Source organism: Cupressus sempervirens, chromosome 3 (genome assembly GCF_028749045.1).
Source record: "Cupressus sempervirens isolate cs-2001-9-10 chromosome 3, ASM2874904v1, whole genome shotgun sequence".
Classification (NCBI taxonomy): domain Eukaryota; kingdom Viridiplantae; phylum Streptophyta; class Pinopsida; order Cupressales; family Cupressaceae; genus Cupressus; species Cupressus sempervirens.
In genome coordinates this window covers 1,101,348,536-1,101,365,991 of record NC_143120.1, presented here as the reverse complement: position 1 = coordinate 1,101,365,991, position 17,456 = coordinate 1,101,348,536, and the positions used below count along the sequence as shown (strand labels likewise).

The 17,456-nt window shown below is 37.5% G+C and overlaps 1 pseudogene; it reads left to right on the top strand.

Annotated features, from left to right (window-relative positions):
- The first annotated feature begins 13,405 nt into the window (after nt 1-13,405).
- LOC149570632 (ADP-glucose phosphorylase-like) lies at nt 13,406-17,160 on the top strand (annotated as a pseudogene).
- The last annotated feature ends 296 nt before the right edge of the window (nt 17,161-17,456 follow it).

Here is a 17,456-nt window from a genome sequence, read left to right as displayed (position 1 = left end):
AGTTGATGGGTTCAATCCAATTGAAGATTCCTCACTTTAGGATCATATTAAGATGCATTACCAAGTTTTATGGTTGGGAGATAATTATTCCATATAGTTCCTTTGTAAATGGAGGGGTTTTTATGCCTAAAAAGTGGCCCATAGTGTAACAACAAAGACTTATCCAAAACAAACATACCTCATATTTTGATATGTTATAGAGAAGCCAAATGGGTATCCTAATCTTCAATTTATTTTCTTAATGTTATGGGAAAATGTGGAGAAAAATGCAAGAGGACAACATTTTATGCCTAAAAAGTGGCCCATAGTGTGACTATCATCAAATGACAGTTGTTCCAAGCCTCTAAAACTTCAAACTTGTTCTTGGTTGGTTAGGGCAACCTATACTTGGTGTTTCTAATTTTTGTTCTATACTAGTAAGTTAGTGGGGTGTTCACTTGTCCATCTTTCTTAGCATAATTTTTATTGCTCTTTTTATCTTATTTTTGCTTGCTTCACAAGTTTTGTACATAGGGCATTTACCCATGACTTAAACACCTTTAGACAAATTATTTTTTCTCTTTTTACATCATCACTTTGGAAAAGTGGAAACATTACTAACCTAATTTGAAAATCAAGTCTATTCTAGTTATCCTATTGAATTATTGTATCTTCTTTCATGCCAGTTACAACCACATATAAGATTCACCAAGGAAAGTGACCTAAGGCTATCTTTGACATATCACCTAGAAGAGAGTTAGAATTTTTGGGTTTTAATCTATTTTCTACTACCTTTAGTGAGTATACACCCTCTTTACCTAGATTTGAAAATAATGTCTCATTGACATTATCTAGGGAGGAGCATGAAAAGAGGATCAACAAACTCCTATCTAGGATGGTAGACAAATGGTTATGGTGTACAGAATGTGGAAAACAAGCCTATATGGAAGAAGCATGATAATTTTTTAAAGGATTTACCAATTAAATTTTTAGACATTGTTCACTTTCACCCCAAAGGTTGAATTTTTTAAGTATGAAAAATATGATGGTAGTGGAGATCCTCATGATCACATTAGGAATTTTTGTGCCATAAGTATGAAATTCTTACATGAACTCACTTATCTCATAAGCCTTTTTTTCTAGAAGTCTTAGTGGGAAAGGTATGGAATGGTTCACAAAATTTTGTCCTCCACTTATGTCATTTGATAAAATGGAAAAGGTATTTCTAACATTATTCCTACAATATCCAACATGCGATCACTATGCTAGACTTATGAAACATCAAACAACACCAAGGAAAATATTCTATTTCCTTTCTTCAGTGATGGAGGAAGCTTTATTCATGATATTCTTGAGGCAAAACCCTGAAGCTGAAAAGATTGATATATTTATCAACAACCTTGTGCCTTAATTGCAGCATGAACTTAGGAAACAACTATTTTTCAATTCCTTACAAATTGAGGATGTTTCAGTTTAAAAGGGTGAACTCAATTGATAAAGGACAAAACTGGAACAACAACGATCAAAACAACAATAATGCAAAGGGTAAATCATACTCATGGAATAAGAAAAAGAATATTGCAAATGATGGTATAGTGGACACATCCAAACCTAAGGAGCCTAATGTGATCAACTAGACCAATGACATTCAAACTACAAAACAATATGCTTCTCCAAGAATATTGACTCAAAAAAATCTATGACTCCAGTAGAGGTAAACCATCACGAGTTTCCAAATCTAAGCACACCTGTATACCTCTAGGAGACTCACTTGAATTGGTGTTAAATACTTTGATATTGATTAAAATTATTACACTACCATATAACTATAAACCTTATGAACCCAAGGTTAAGCCTAAATATTGGAATGACAAACACTATTGCATCTATGATAGGAATAAGGATCATAAGACTAAAAATTATGGTGCAAAGCACCCAACTTTCATTCATCAATATGTTTGTAATAAGGTCAAGGGATATATCTCATGATTTCCTTATGACCCATCCATTTTGTTAAGGACACAAGACCCCTTGGTGTGTTTATAAACCTTGGGTATCATTCAGTCCTAATGAATGATATGTTAGTCATTTCATGTTTTTCTATGTGTTTCTTAGGGGTTTGGAAGCTTAACAAGGTTTCTAAGTGTTAATCAAGTTTAAATGCAACATTTCTTGCTATAGCGGCAAAAGTTGCTTAAAAGTTGTCAGCAATTTTACAATTTGCTAATCAACTTTTTGGTTTAGGAGTCCCAATGGCTAAAACCATTTGATGGTTGAGTGGAACGGTTGGAAATATCCTATTTAGGTTTGAGACATTTGAAAATGGATAAAGAGGGAAGATCCAATTGTAAACTTTCTTTCAAATCAATAAAATATACTTGTTTCAGTGCAATTTCTTGACATTTTGCAAGTATAGTATAGACGAATAAGGGGTGGATGATGACCTTTCTAATTTAAAAGTTGATGCTAATTGTTTGAAGGCTTTTGGTAGTGGTTTGAAGTTTTTATCCTTTTTCTTTCAAAAGTAATCGAATTTATAAGCTTGCTGGTCTAAGAAACTCAATTTTAGGGTTTTGGCATTCAAATGGGCCTAATTTGCTTATCCACTAGTGGAATTTCTTCTCCACTTGTGTGAAGCAAGTTAGGAATGTGTACTATAAGATTTTTGTAGTTTTGGAACAGGAATTGAAGGCATTGAATTTTGGGAGCAAGCCCTAGGTCAAATATCACCATCTATTTGACCAGTTTTAAGGAGACCGGATTAGATAAAGAGATGGAGAGACTTTGAGGACTTGGTTATCAAACAAATTGTCCTTTTTTGAGTTATTAGAACACCCTAGAAGTGGATTTTTGGTTCTATGCACCCATTCCTAACCTCTTGCTTTGAAACCCAAGCCTAACCTAGCTAATTAGGCTTATGAACTTAGTCAAGGTTATGATATGCTGGAGTGGATTCAATCTCTGCAACTTTGGAGTTTGAGAGAACTTTAAAAGGGTATCTGAAAGTGTGATTTGTTCCTTAAGTCTTTTGGAAAATTTTGAAGTTAGTGGCAAAAATCAGGTATTGGAGACCTAATAGGATTCTAGATCCTTCCTTGCAATTTGTGTTGTGGGTTGTTGGGAGTGCAACCAGTGGTAGATTTTGCTTAGTTAGGTTGTGAGTAAATAGTTTCTAGCCTTTTTTGGAAGTTGTGAGGCCTAGAACCATAAAATCCCTATTTTACCCAAATTAAGGGAACTTGTCCTTAAAGGCTTGATTCGGGTCAAATTGCTTTGTGTCATACTTGTGTATGGTGAGTCTTAAAACCCTCATAGCAGCTCCTTCCAGAGGTATACACTTGTTGAAGTGAAACAATCCAATTTTTCAATCTTTTGATCATCTTGAGTGTTGGTTTTGGGGTTGGGTCTTAAGGTTGTGCTTCCATTGTTGCACTCTACATCAAATTATATGAAACTTAAATACCTCATTCAAGATCTCATTGATTATAAGAAAGTTGGGGTGGATGGACTCATGACTAATACTGATCATAAGATTTTCAATGAACCCAAGTACCCAAGCATGAACAAGAAGAAAGTTCTAGGAAGAAAAATAGGATGCAAAGATCAACTACATATGATTGAGCCAACTTGTGAGAACATAAACATGATTAGGTCTAAAGGGAAAAAGGAAGGCTACAAATCAAACATTGATGAACCACCTATGATTATCCTTAAGGGTGTGGATTCTTCCACACAATCACAACCTTACAATCTTGAGACTAAGAGTGAACAAACATAACAACCTATGGTCATCCTTAAAGGATTTGACCCCCGAACCCATACATATGCTAAAAACTTGAACCTTGTGACTAGGAGTGAACCAAAGATCATACACTTTGGTCTTAACTCTTCCAAATAGACAACATCTAAAAAAATTATAAGATGGGTTTGATAAGTTTATGATTTGAAAATAAATTTGTTTTGGAGTTTATCTAAAATAATTATAGATGACAAAACAAATAAAAGATAAAAGCATGTTAGTCATAACATCATTATTGGTAACAATGTTCCAAATGCAAAGAATTATTTGTTTGAGCTTCTAGCAATGATCAAGCGGCTTACTGAATGGCTTGATGAGTCTTGGAAACTTCTCCCATTATATCCTTGCTTTCGCCAGTTTCAAGTTTCTGGTTACATGCACATAATCATGACTTTACATCACAAAGCATTCACATTCTAATAATTTTCATGTTCTTTCATTACATTTTGATCAAAATAAAAAATTCTAAACTTTCACTTATTCAAATGACTAATCTGAAAATAGGTCTTATTAAAGAATCTAATATAAATTCAAATAATGTATCTAGATTCTAAACAAATCAAAATAGAAAATTTGTGATTTAAACTTATCTCATCACTTACATAGAATAACAATACCCACCTTGTCATGTGGACAATCTTGGGGGAGAGGTTGCAACATTGTATTTGGATCCAATTGATCACTCTTTCTCTCTCTCCCTCTCTCCCTATTCAATCTAATGAACCAATTGGATCTGCTCTACATTTTATTTTCTCAAGTATTGCCTCGTGGTCTAACTCACAGACTTTCCAAAGAATCTTATTATGTGGTTTTCCACCATATTTTATCAAGTGGACATTTAATGTGACAACAAGGTTTGAATAATGAAGAATCTTCCTCTCTATTTGCCAATCTTCGAATAACCACAAGTTAGGGTTCTTCATAGAATATCATCTAAGCCATGTGTTGGTTACAACCACTACACTGATATGGTACTCTAAACCTTCACCATCTATAACCGAGTGATTCAATTTTTGTTTGGCTTGGACATAATGACACAAATAATAATATGTCCCTTCTTCATCGTCTTCAGGTGCAATAACAAAAAAAACATGGCTTGCAGTGAAAAATGTACAAAATGTGATCATTAATTTAGAAAATACATAAGTAAAAATTATAAAGTTACATATTGAAATTACAAAGATATATAAATATATATTACCAGGTTGCACTAGATAAGACAAGCGGTCAAAGTCAATAGATGAATCCATCTCTACCATTTCCAGTGCTTGTGGGGACAATAGGTGTCAATTGAGTCCAAAACCCGTATATCCCATTTGTCCTCCCATTTAGTTGAATCACAGTCATCCCAATTTTCCTCTGCACATGATGCACAATTGCATGCCATTTTTTGTGTGTGGATACTCCATGAACTTGCATTAGAGTTTCTAAAAGAGTACAAATCACTGGATCATGTTAGTGTGCGACAATCCTCATATAGTGCAATGTTAGTATTATCTATCAACCAAAAAAATCTATGAACTATAGACTCACCTTCCTTACCAGGACCCATTATAGCGTTACACCACTGGATGATGAATTTTGCATCTATCAATATTGCTCCATCTTTGTACTTTAGTTCTTCACGAGCTAAGGCTCTTTTGATGCATGCACTTGCACCATCGTGCTCTCCCTTTCCATAACCAGCCTCTGTGAAATTTTACATATATTAAATTCTACACAAACTGTGCATCCTGCTCAACCAAGAGAACATCCGTGCATTCTTAAATTGAGCTGCGCAATTGTTTGACTGAATAATGTGCTAATGATATGTTATGCCCCTATTAGCCAAATCTCCATAAAATAGTTGAAAACAACCATGTACAAACTCCATAAAATTTGATTGATCATCGCTAATGTAAAAATGGTACTCCTTCAAAATCTTCCTGTCATCCTCTGTACTTGTAGGTGAATGTATGAATGTTATGTAAACAAATATGGAAACTTGTTGAGAAGTATAATACTTTGCTTGCACCTCATTTTGTGGTTGTAGTGTGTAATTCTCTACGAAGTCTACAACTGAAACAATGGTATCTAGTGGAAACGTATCCTTGCACAACTTGAGTTGCAAATCCAACCATCGAGCTCTATGTGTATGCCTTGCATACTCATAAATAATATTTTCACAAAAAATCTTCATGAACTCATATACTGGAATCTTTTCAATGACTAAATCACATCTTTTACTTTGTTTCTCATCTTTTAGAGCATATGTCACTGTCTTCAATTTTCTGTAATCTACTATTTCATTTCCAATTGCATGTGTACTGTCCATATGTTCACAAGTTGATAAAAGTTGCAAAGAACCACAAAATAAGCATGTACCATCCAAGCATGATGTCTTGTAAAATTGTCGGCCATCCCCTATTTCACATAAAATGTTAGATATGAATTCCCTTGAAGATTTTGGTGGCTCATTCATGTCACAATCCTGCAAAACAAACTTAGAATGCAAAAATACACATATATGCCTAAAAACATCAAAATGGTTAGAAAATTCAATATGTATCCTACAACAACAAGTTGTGTGTGTGTGATTTATCTTCACATAAAAAAATTTACCCATCTCAAAAAATCTTTGACTTATTCAAATTTGAGGATACATACCAATAAATTTTGCAAAAAATTGTGTTTGAGTTGAGTCCAAAAAATGTTTTGCATGTGGGTCACAATTTTGGCTACCAATCCTCCTTCTTACAACATCTCTTTGATTAGGGGAAACATGTGTGTTATTTTTCCAAAAATCTTTGATCAATGATTTCAAAGCTTCACTAATTTCTTTATCCTTTTGTGGTAGTCTATCGCTAAATGTCCATAACTCATTTTTTGTTGGATCTTCCAATCTTTCATGCCTTAGCATGGCTCTCCTTAGAGTACCTCTACCAATTTCCAATGTTTTTCTTATCTTTCTCATGAGTCAAGCTTTCTTCATTTAGGTACTTACTATTGTTGATGTAAGTACTTGTCTTGTGATATTACTATTTTTGGTGTGTGATTTAGAACCTACTTTGTCATAAGCACTCATTAGATTCTTTACGATACTTTTTTCATTTGAATTGTCTATCGTTCTTAGCCCAAGAATCTTCATGATAGGCCTAAATTTCAAATTTCTCATCATTTCAACAAATAATTGGCATTGACCTATAATATTTAATTCTTCAAAGAATAATATCCACATATGATTAACTTTTTTTTGACAAGTACGCTTGCTAATCTTGTTAGGCATTGATTTCAAAATGTTAGTATCAATATCAATCAAATATTTTGGTCTTCTAAAATGAATTCTAGAAGGTGTTATAATCTCTTCAATTCCTTCAACATTTTGAACATCAACATAAGGTTGAGTGTTTTGTGTACCTTGGACCGAAGATGATGTGCCTTGGCAATAAGATGCAAAAGATGGAATATCACCTACTTGATATGTTGATGTTGTGCTTTCAACATGACATGATGGAGTGTGTACATCATCGGATCTACCAATTAGTGTCTCTTCAACATGAGAGGATGATATGACTCCAACATTGGAAGATGGTGTAGCTTCACAATTCAATTGTCTTCTTGAGCGTAACAGTCTCATTCGTACTTTCTCTGCCACCCCCCCACTCTCTCACACTCTCACACTCTCTCCCATCTCCTACTCTCTCTCTCTCACATACACATTCCCATTCCCCCTCTCTCTCTCTCGCCCACTCCCTCTCCATTGCCTACTCTCTCTCCCCCATCCCCTACTCTCTCTCTTTCACACACCCACACACTTTCATCCCCCCTCTCTCTCCTCTCCCATTCCCTACTCTCTAGATCTCTCACACACACTCCCTTCCCCCCCTCTCTCCCTCTCCCACCACCTACTATCTCTCTCTCTCACTCTCTCCCTCTCTACTCTCTCTCTCTCCCATCCCCTACTCTCACTCTCTCTCTCTCTCTCTCTCTCTCTCTCTCTCTCTCTCTCTCCCATCCCCTACTCTCTCTTTGCCACCCCTAATCTCTCACTCTCTCTCCCATCCCTTACTCTCTCTTACATACACTCCTATCCCCCTCTCCCACTCCCTCTCCCACTGCCTACTCTCTCTCTCCCATCCCCTACTCTCTCTCTATCTCTCTCCCCTCTCCCATCCCCTACTCTCTCTCTTTCACACACACACCCCCATCCCCCCTCTCTCTCCTCTCCCATCCCCTACTCTATCTCTCACTTTCTCTCCCTCTCCCACTCCCTCTCCCACTACCTACTCTCTCTCACTCTCACTCTCTCTCTCTCTCTCTCTCTCTCTCTCTCTCTTTCTCTCTCTCTCACTCTCTCCCTCTCCCTCTCTACTCTCTCTCAGCCACCCCCTACTCTCTCTCACATTTACACACTCTCTCCCATCCCCTAATCTCTCTCTCTCTCTTACACACATTTCCATCCCCCTCTCTCTCCCTCTCCCACTCCCTCTCTCACTGCCTACTCTCTCTCTCCCATCCCCTACTCTCTCTCTCTCCCCCCCCTCTCCCATTCCCTACTCTCTCTCTTTCACACACATGCACTCCCATCCTCCTCTCTCTCTCACTCTCCCTCTCCCACTCTCTCTCCCACCACCTACTCTCTCTCCCCCATCCCCTACTCTCAATCTCTCTCTCGCATCTGTACTCTCTCTCTCTGCCACCCCTACTTTCTCTTACACTTCCTGTCTCTCCCATCCACTACTCTCTCTCTTACACACATTCCCATTCTCCCCCTCTCTCTCCGTCTCCCACTCGCTCTCCCACTGCCTACTCTCTCTCTCCCATCCCCTACTCTCTCTCTTTCACACACCCACACACTCCCATCTTCCCTCTCTCTCTCCTCTCCCATCCCCTACTCTCTAGATCTCTCTCACACACTCCCATCCCCCCTCTCTCCCTCTTCCGCTCCCTCTCCCACTCCCTCTCCCACCTCCTACTCTCTCTCTCTCTCTCTCTCTCTCTCTCACACACACTCTCACTCTCTCCCTCTCTACTCTCTCTCCCCCATCCCCTACTCTCTCTCTCTCCCCTCTTCCATCCCCTCCTTTCTCTCTCTGCCACCCCTACTCTCTCTCACACTCTCACACTCTCTCCCATGCCCTACTCTCTCTCACACTTCCTCTCTCTCCCATTCCGTACTCTCTCTCCCATCCCATACTCTCTCTCTCCCCTCTCCCATCCCCTTCTCTCTCTCTCTCTCTCTCTCTCTCTCTCTCTCTCTCTCTCTCTCTCTCTCTCTCTCACACACACACACACACACACACACACACACCCATCCCCCCTCTCTCGCTCTTGCTTTGCCTCTCTTCTTCCGTCTCTATGCAATTATTAGGTCTCAATAGTGCAAGCGCACTATAGCGTGCACATGCTATTCAGACCCAAATTTAAAAAGTTTTAAATAGCACACACGTAGTATAGGGTGTGCGCACTATTCAAACCTTTGGATTCTACCAAGCCTAAGGCTTGGTTTTGCCTTGGGGATCCAACCCAAAGGTTTGGAGTCTATAAACTGGCCTGAGACGTGTTTTTTTGCACACATACACAAAATGATTGATTTTTCTTGTGTGCTTTCCTTCAAGATTTCTCATGGTTGAGCATCAATAAGACCAGGTTACATGACATTGTAGGTCTCTGTGTTAGCTATATAACCATATAATTTATTTTTTATTTGAACTATTTCAAGCCTTTCATCTATAATTTCTTCTGAGTGTATGTCCATTTTTTGTCAAAACCAACATGTACTAATTGGGCTATCGATTTTAGCTCGTTCATCAAATTTTGCAAGAACTTAGTTTTTTAGAGACTAGACTCCATTCTACACACTTTGAAAAAAAGAAATTTTGATTTTAGATTAGTTTTCAATCATTTCTAGGGGGAGCAAACACATTTATTTCACCGTTTTTGGGATGTGTCTAGTTAAAAAATTCATTAAAAAAAAACATATATTATAAAATTACCCAAAAAATCTGGGATAAACTACATAGTGTTAAGTAACTTTTGACTAGAGCGATTAAAGAATTCAAAAAAAAAAAGTTAAAATTTTAGGGGGGCCACACTTTGTACTGTGTTATGTTTTTTTGGAATAAACAGTACCACTTTCTATGGCCCCCTTTTTTGAGGACCTAAAACTAAACCATTTTGAAAAAAAAATTAGTAGTTTAGAAACTAGATTCAAAGGACTACTACTTTTGTTTTTGTCATATCTTAAAATTTTGATCATAACTATCTTGAAATTCTTGTTGAAGTTCAGAAATTGCTGATTTCAAAAAAAAGGTGTCCACTTATACCCCCCTTTTGGCACCACAACTTGGTGCACTTACCCTCATTCTCCCTCTTCTCTTTCTTTTTGTAGTCATTCATGGCATTTTGTCAGTCTTTGTAACATATAATGATTCAAGCTTGTCTTATTTTTAGTTTATTTCGTTCAGAGATGCTCTACAAAGCAATCATCCAGTGTAACTGGCCATTTTTGAAGGCCTATAAATGTAACCTTTTGAGAAGTTAATAAGATTAGCAAAATTACTTTTGTGCAAACCTCTGTAGCTGGGACTACTGTGTGTGACTATGAATCCATTTCTAGCTTTGTTGTTCACTTAGTTTTGGTATGGTATGTGGAATGAATGTGCTATTGTTGAAAATTGGATGAATGCAAATGAACTTGGCTCTATTTCCTTCACTCAATAGACTATATGATTTACTTTCTTAAGCATAAGCACCCTTTTATTCTTTTTGCTATACATTGTAGTTTATGTGTTTGGTGTAGTTTGTTGCATAAGGAGTCCAAAAATTGGTGGATGAATTAGCTGAGAGATAGACAATCTAGGTATTATTAAAACATCAACTAACTATGTGATCTAGGAATTACCTATTTTGCCATCTCTTCCTTTTCACATGTTGTCATTGTTAGTTATGCATATTTCCATTTCTTGCGTTTAAGTCAGAATAGATTGCATGTTGTGAGTTAGCTCCTTTTTCAATTGCCTAGGCTGTCCAAAGTGTTGAGCAATTTGGTATTGACCTCTTCTGCTCTCTGGTTAAGAGCATACCCCCAAAATCCAAAAAAAAAAAATCTTTGCATATCTTGCATTCAAAAGGGAGTTGTACCTTTCAATTCAGGGGCCCTTGATAAATTACTACATTGACCCATTCTATTGTTAACTTCTTCTTTCTCCACAAGTAATTGGGTGGTTTAAGACTCAAGGTATGAACCAAAAAGATAAGGAGACAAACTGTTAACCAACATATCGTTGTGTGCTAAATGAATTATCCATGTCCTCACTAGAGATGCTGCTTGGAAAATTCTTCTCAGACATTGCATCTCCTTTGAATTCTCAGTCAACAAATCGACGTGGAAGGGGATTGGATTTCAAACCCTTCTCATCACCTTAGAACCTATGCAATATAGGGTTCATTTGTTATCAAAAGCATCTAGGGAGCTTGGGCAATTGTCAAGCCTTGGCTCTATTGGGTGTGAGACGACTTGAAAGAAGGTCTCTCCATAAATCAACATAATATTTGGTGGCGACCCTTGTTTTCCATTCAAGGTGTGCCTCTGGCCAAGATTCAGGGTGCTAGTGCCTTACACTTTTTTAAACTCAGTATTAGGAATTCAAAAGATCTCTTTTCTAGAGTTGCTATGAGTATCAGAGCTTGAGAGGACATGTAGGTTCAGTTTCATCTAACTCGTCTAGATTGTCAAACTTTTGATTTACTGCTCTCTACTTTACCTCCTCATATGCTTCATAAGCTAGGCATTCAATCCGTCAAGCCATGGTTGAAAGACTAGAAGTGGTATTTGTGTACTCCTATTGTTAATTACAAGCCCAAGATGGGATACCTTTGGTTGGTACCTTATTTTCCCATGTTTGAGACTCTCAACTAGCACTAGCACCTCCAGTCCTCACAGCAAAATTAGAGGTACAAGCTTAATACTATTTGGAATGCCACCACTGAGCTTAAGATTGTACACTTTCCTTGGTGTGTCCTCTTACAAGGTTTTCCCTTGGGCCCTCAACCCAAGTACTTGCGTGTTCCTAAACCTTGTTGTCTTTTATGTGGGCAACCAGAGTCTTTCCAACACATCTTTTGGTTATGTCGAAGAGCTCAATAGTACAGGCTCTAGATACATGAATTTTTTAACCTTTTAGGCTAGAGCCTTTTTCTTGGCATATAGTTCTTCTAGGTGTTCTACAAGAATCTCTAGCATGCTTTCAAGATGGAGATTCTTTTCACTCTTTGGAAGGATAGAAATGTAGTTTTATTCACCGCAACTTTCTTGATATAAATTATTTCATGTACTCTAAAGCTTGTATATGTATGTAATGATATAGATTCAAGTACAAGCCAACAAGGTGGCTCATCTACATGAGTTTCTCAATCACTAGGGCAATGCACCTTGTACGGTTGCTCGAGTCCCCCCTGATTCTACCTCGATGGATTAGACACCACCTCGTGGTTGCTGCCGAGGCTGCAGTTCTTTGGTCCACCATTTCTCTCCCAACAGTGGTTGGGATGTCTTTTGTTGTCATTCTGCCTCTTCGTAGCAAGAGTCTGGTTGGTCCCCAGTTGCTCCTCTTGTTGCAATTGATTCTGACCCTACGTGGTCATTCCCCCGCTTGGATTTGGCGATTTTGTTGCCCAGGGCAGAGGGAGAGGAAAAAGAGAAAGATGATGTTGCTAATGATGGGTGGGCTCCTCCTGAGCCATCCTCCAACCCTACTGATGCTTGGGGTTTTCTTGATCACTAGGATCCTCCCCCTATATATATATAGTTGTATGCTTTCTGGCTCTATCGCGTGAACTTTCACAAGGTGATCCTTTATCCCCCAACCCTTTTTTTGTGAATATGTAATTGTAATATTTAATTAATAGATTAAAGACTATTCATCAAAAAAACAATGTGATGAAAGAGAGTTTGGTTCACAAGAAGAAAACTTTGATGAAACTAAACATAAAGTGGTTGGACATGTGGAATATTAAGTCACGAGAGTGTCTTAATACCAATGTGGAAATAAACAAGTTTGTCATAAAAAATGTAGACTGCAACATGTGGACTATCACATGGTTTGGAAAAAGATCATAAATATCAAAGTGTTCAACTTAACCTAAGAACATGGCGATAAAGCTTGCTTAGGGGCATCTATTAAAGGGAAATCTAGGTTGTTAGTGACACAATTGAGGATGCGAGACATGTAGATGGAAAATGCCCAAATAGGAGTGGGAAGAGAGAATTTGTAGGTTCTCAGAGACATGAGCGATTGAGACTCAATGACACTTTTTTAGCGAGTCACAATATATGAAGACATTTAGAGTCAATACAAAATCAATCAAAGGTTGATAATAAGCACATTTTATTTGAGGAGGGTAAGATCAATCGAACTACTAATTTGATTGCTAAGATCCCTAACAAAAGGTCAAACATAAAAAGAAATATAAAATCTAATTAAAGTTGTAATTCCATGGCCCCTTACATTGTTAATCTTGAAAAATAATTAAGGAAGGTAGATAATATATTCAAAACAAATCCGAGTTTTAGAGGATACACATTTCACCTCTACAAATAGATAACCCATGTTTACACTTTGATTCCTTTAAATGTTTTATTGCATATATAACGAATATGCCACGGTGCATGGCCCCGAGAGTCTTTAAATGCCCGTTCCAGATATTCAAGTTACCTGCTCATCGCGTTCTCGTACAAACAATGCAGTTCTCCTGTAGTGCCATGGCAGAAGCTGGTTCCCCAAATTTTGCAAGTTCAGAGTTGAGACGTGATTCAATTTTCAACAAATGGGTCATCATTTCTCCTGCCAGAGGCAAACGCCCCTCTGATTTCAAATCTGCCGTAAATACTTCACACCAATCTGCAGGCCCCTGCCCATTCTGTCTCCATCATGAACACGAATGTGCTCAAGAAATATTTAGAATCCCCGAAAATGTTTCGCATTGGAAAGTAAGAGTTAAAAAGAATCTCTACCCCGCTGTGTCGATGGAAGGCACGGAAAAAAAACCAAATTGACTTATGTTCTGACACCCTTCCTGGATTTGGTTCCCATGATGTAATCATTGAGACTCCCGATCACGCAATGACTTTGGCTATGATGCCTGAGTTGAATATATTTGATGTCTTATGTGCATACAGAACAAGAATCCGACAGCTTGCCAATAATCCGCACATAAAATACATTCAGGTAAATTTGTAATTGCCTACCAAATTAGAGGTTTTATGTCGGTTCTTTGCTTTGAATGCATTTCTTATTAAAAAAATATTGAAATTTTTGTGGGCTCTATTGAACACCATGATTGTTCTAAATGTTTTTGTCCTTCAATATTTAAACTTAGAAAATTTTGGGTTATTTCTTATTGAAATGAGTTTCGAATAGTTTAACGAGGAACTATCTGGGTCCTGTCTCAGTTGGGGCTCTCTCTTTTTTATGCACTGTAGCATTGTTCTGCTGTCTTTTAGAATGCGGGGAAATTGCATCATACGGTGTAGATAAGGCTGAAGATTTAGTATTATGTCTTAGAATAATATCTTGCCGGATTTGCCCGTGTTAACTGGATTTTCTTTTAATACTAGAACAATATTCATCTTGCCTGGAACGCGGGTCATCACCATCTTTGCCTTGTAAATCATGGCCTAATGGACCTGTTTTGCGTAGTTATTGTTGGACTTCGACCAAGTCTCGACTAATTAATTTAAGCAATTTCAAGTCTCGCTGCTATTGTAGCTAGTAAGAGGAAATGATTTGATGAAATCATTCATGCACTTTCTTTATATAAATTTTGGGATGGTTTTATACATACTTATGGGTGTTGGCCAATTCTTGGCTAATTAAAATAAGCATTTTAAAAACATGCCGATGCTATAGCTTGTAAAAGGGTTTAATGAAATCATTCATGTTTGGCAGGTGTTCAAAAACCATGGGGAAACAGCAGGAGCATCGATGAAGCATTCTCATAGTCAGATCATTGCCCTTCCCATTGTTCCAAGCAATGTGGTTAGCCGGCTCAACAATGCCAAAGAATATTTTGCCAGGACAATGAAGTGCAATCTTTGTGAGTGCTTGAGAAGCGAGATTCAGTTCAGATATTTGATGCTAGAAGAATCTTCCCACTTCATTTCATTTGTTCCTTTTGCACCTTCATTTCCTTTCGAGACTTGGATTGCTCCTAAGGAGCATTCTTCTTGTGATATGAATATCAGGATTTAACTGTGTGATTTTGAGTCAAACTCGATGACCCATATTTCATGAGTAGTGATTCAACATGAATCCATCTCTCATGAGAATAAATGGAACACTTAGCACTCATTGGATCTAGGTGATGCTCACAGGGGTGAAGCACGGGGACTTCCCGGGAGGTCACCCATCCCAGTACTACTCCAGCCTGAGCGCGCTTAACTACGGAGTTTCCTCCTTAGTTAAACCCAAAGCTTGCAACCCCATTTGCAAAACCTTCACCAAGTGTTGTGCCTTATGAACCATTCATTAGAAAGCCCCTTAAGCTCATCAATTGATAAGTAGGAGATAATTTCCACAGCTAGTCAAATTGTGATATGAATATCAGGATTTAACTGTGTGATTTTGAGTCAAACTCGATGACCCATATTTCATGAGTAGTGATTCAACATGAATCCATCTCTCATGAGAATAAATGGAACACTTAGCACTCATTGGATCTAGGTGATGCTCACAGGGGTGAAGCACCGGGACTTCCCGGGAGGTCACTCATCCCAGTACTACTCCAGCCTGAGTGCACTTAACTACGGAGTTTCCTCCTTAGTTAAACCCAAAGCTTGCAACCCCATTTGCAAAACCTTCACCAAGTGTTGTGCCTTATGAACCATTCATTAGAAAGCCCCTTAAGCTCATCAATTGATAAGTAGGAGCATTCTTCTTGTTATGAGCAGATAAAAGATGAACAGGTAGATTTTCTTTGGCTTTTGACTGGTTTTGCGAAATTTGTTAGTTCTAAGGCTCAAAAGGAATCAAAATAGGCTGTATTCTTCATTGGATCTTGGTATTGTGGCCGATGATTTTGTGTTCATATTAACTTATTAATTCTACAGGTGTATGGACTCATTAGGCCCTTTGCACTTTTGAAATGGAAATTCTCTGTCAGGTATGCAAAGGCTAGACTATTAGCTTTAGCGCTTGCAGGAATAGGTTGATTTCTCTCTTGATTACTTCAGCATGAGTAGCTTGGGTGCCCTAGTAACTGGACGTTAGCAAATTTTGTCCTGAGCCTCAACTCCTTGAGATGAAGACATTGAAATAAGAGATATATCAAAACCTATATCCAAGTTATAACTTGTAAGAATTTTATGCAGTTGTGAATAATCACAGTGATCCACATTGCATTCTCTTCCATTAGCAAAATTAAACTTCTTACTAGCTATTAATACTTGCTTTCACCCCAACAGATATCTCCCAGTTCTACAACTCTTAGGTTTTATTTATCAGTGGCAATATAAGGCTATCAGCTAGTCTTTTTGATCTACGAGGCATTCATTTTTATTCATGTTACTTAAAGTTTCTAATTATGGTGAAATGAATAAATACTAATAGTAGGTAGCATAACCTCTATCATCATGGAAAGCCTGAGCTTGCAAGCATCTCCTTCCTATTTTCTTTAATCGGACAAGTGCCAAATATTATGGATGGCTTAACCTGCATTATTTACATCCCTATTATATCTTTAATTCTTTTTCCGCTTGTAAGGTTGCAACTTCTAATTTTCTCTTGATCCTCTGGCCTTGTAATCAAAATAACATTCTGAATGATGATTTAGCTTCTCTATGTACAAATCGTTTATCCATCTTGGAGTTACCATTTTCTATTACTCTATTTTAGCCATCATGAGGGATGCATCTGTTGGATACAAATTGTAGAAATTCACCACAACTGGTTCCACTTACTGCTATGTGGATAATGATTTATGTTGCTTATCTATTATTTTGCTGTTTCTAATGCGTTGATTTTCATATGGAATCCCTAACTTAGGTTCTATTTTATTAAAACATTTAAACAGGCAATGGATCTAGCATATATTTTGAGGTGTGCTCTGCAGAAGCCGAACCATCAATTAGAAAATCCTCCTTATAACTACATGATTTCACTCATCACCTCTCAGGGAGCCACATGAACCTTCATATTGTCATTGGTTTATACAGATTGTGCCACAACTCACTCACCTTGGTGGCTTTGAAATTGCAAGTAGCTGTTATATCAATCCAATATTTCCAGAGGATATTGCTAAAATCTTGCGAGGAGTGAATTTGTAGAATCAGTAATCTACCTGTAATTCTTATTTCCAGATAAGTAAATACAATGATGTCCTCACTCAATTTCTTCATACTGTATATGAGCATTCTCTTTTGTATTCACAATATGTTTAAAATTGACTGCTACTTCAGGAAGGTCTCCTATATTTTGACAACTCAAATTTAACCACATTAATTAATTTGCACCAAAGGAATCCCTTAAAATAGTGAAGGCGCTCTCTGCACTCTCTTACATACAAGAATATGTCCAAATGAGAGATATTTTGTTACTCCCTATATAGAAAATTTTATCTATATGAGTTATACTTTGAACCATTGCATGGTTAATGGATATTCATATTATGCTTTCTGGTGAGGCAGACAACTCTTAATTGT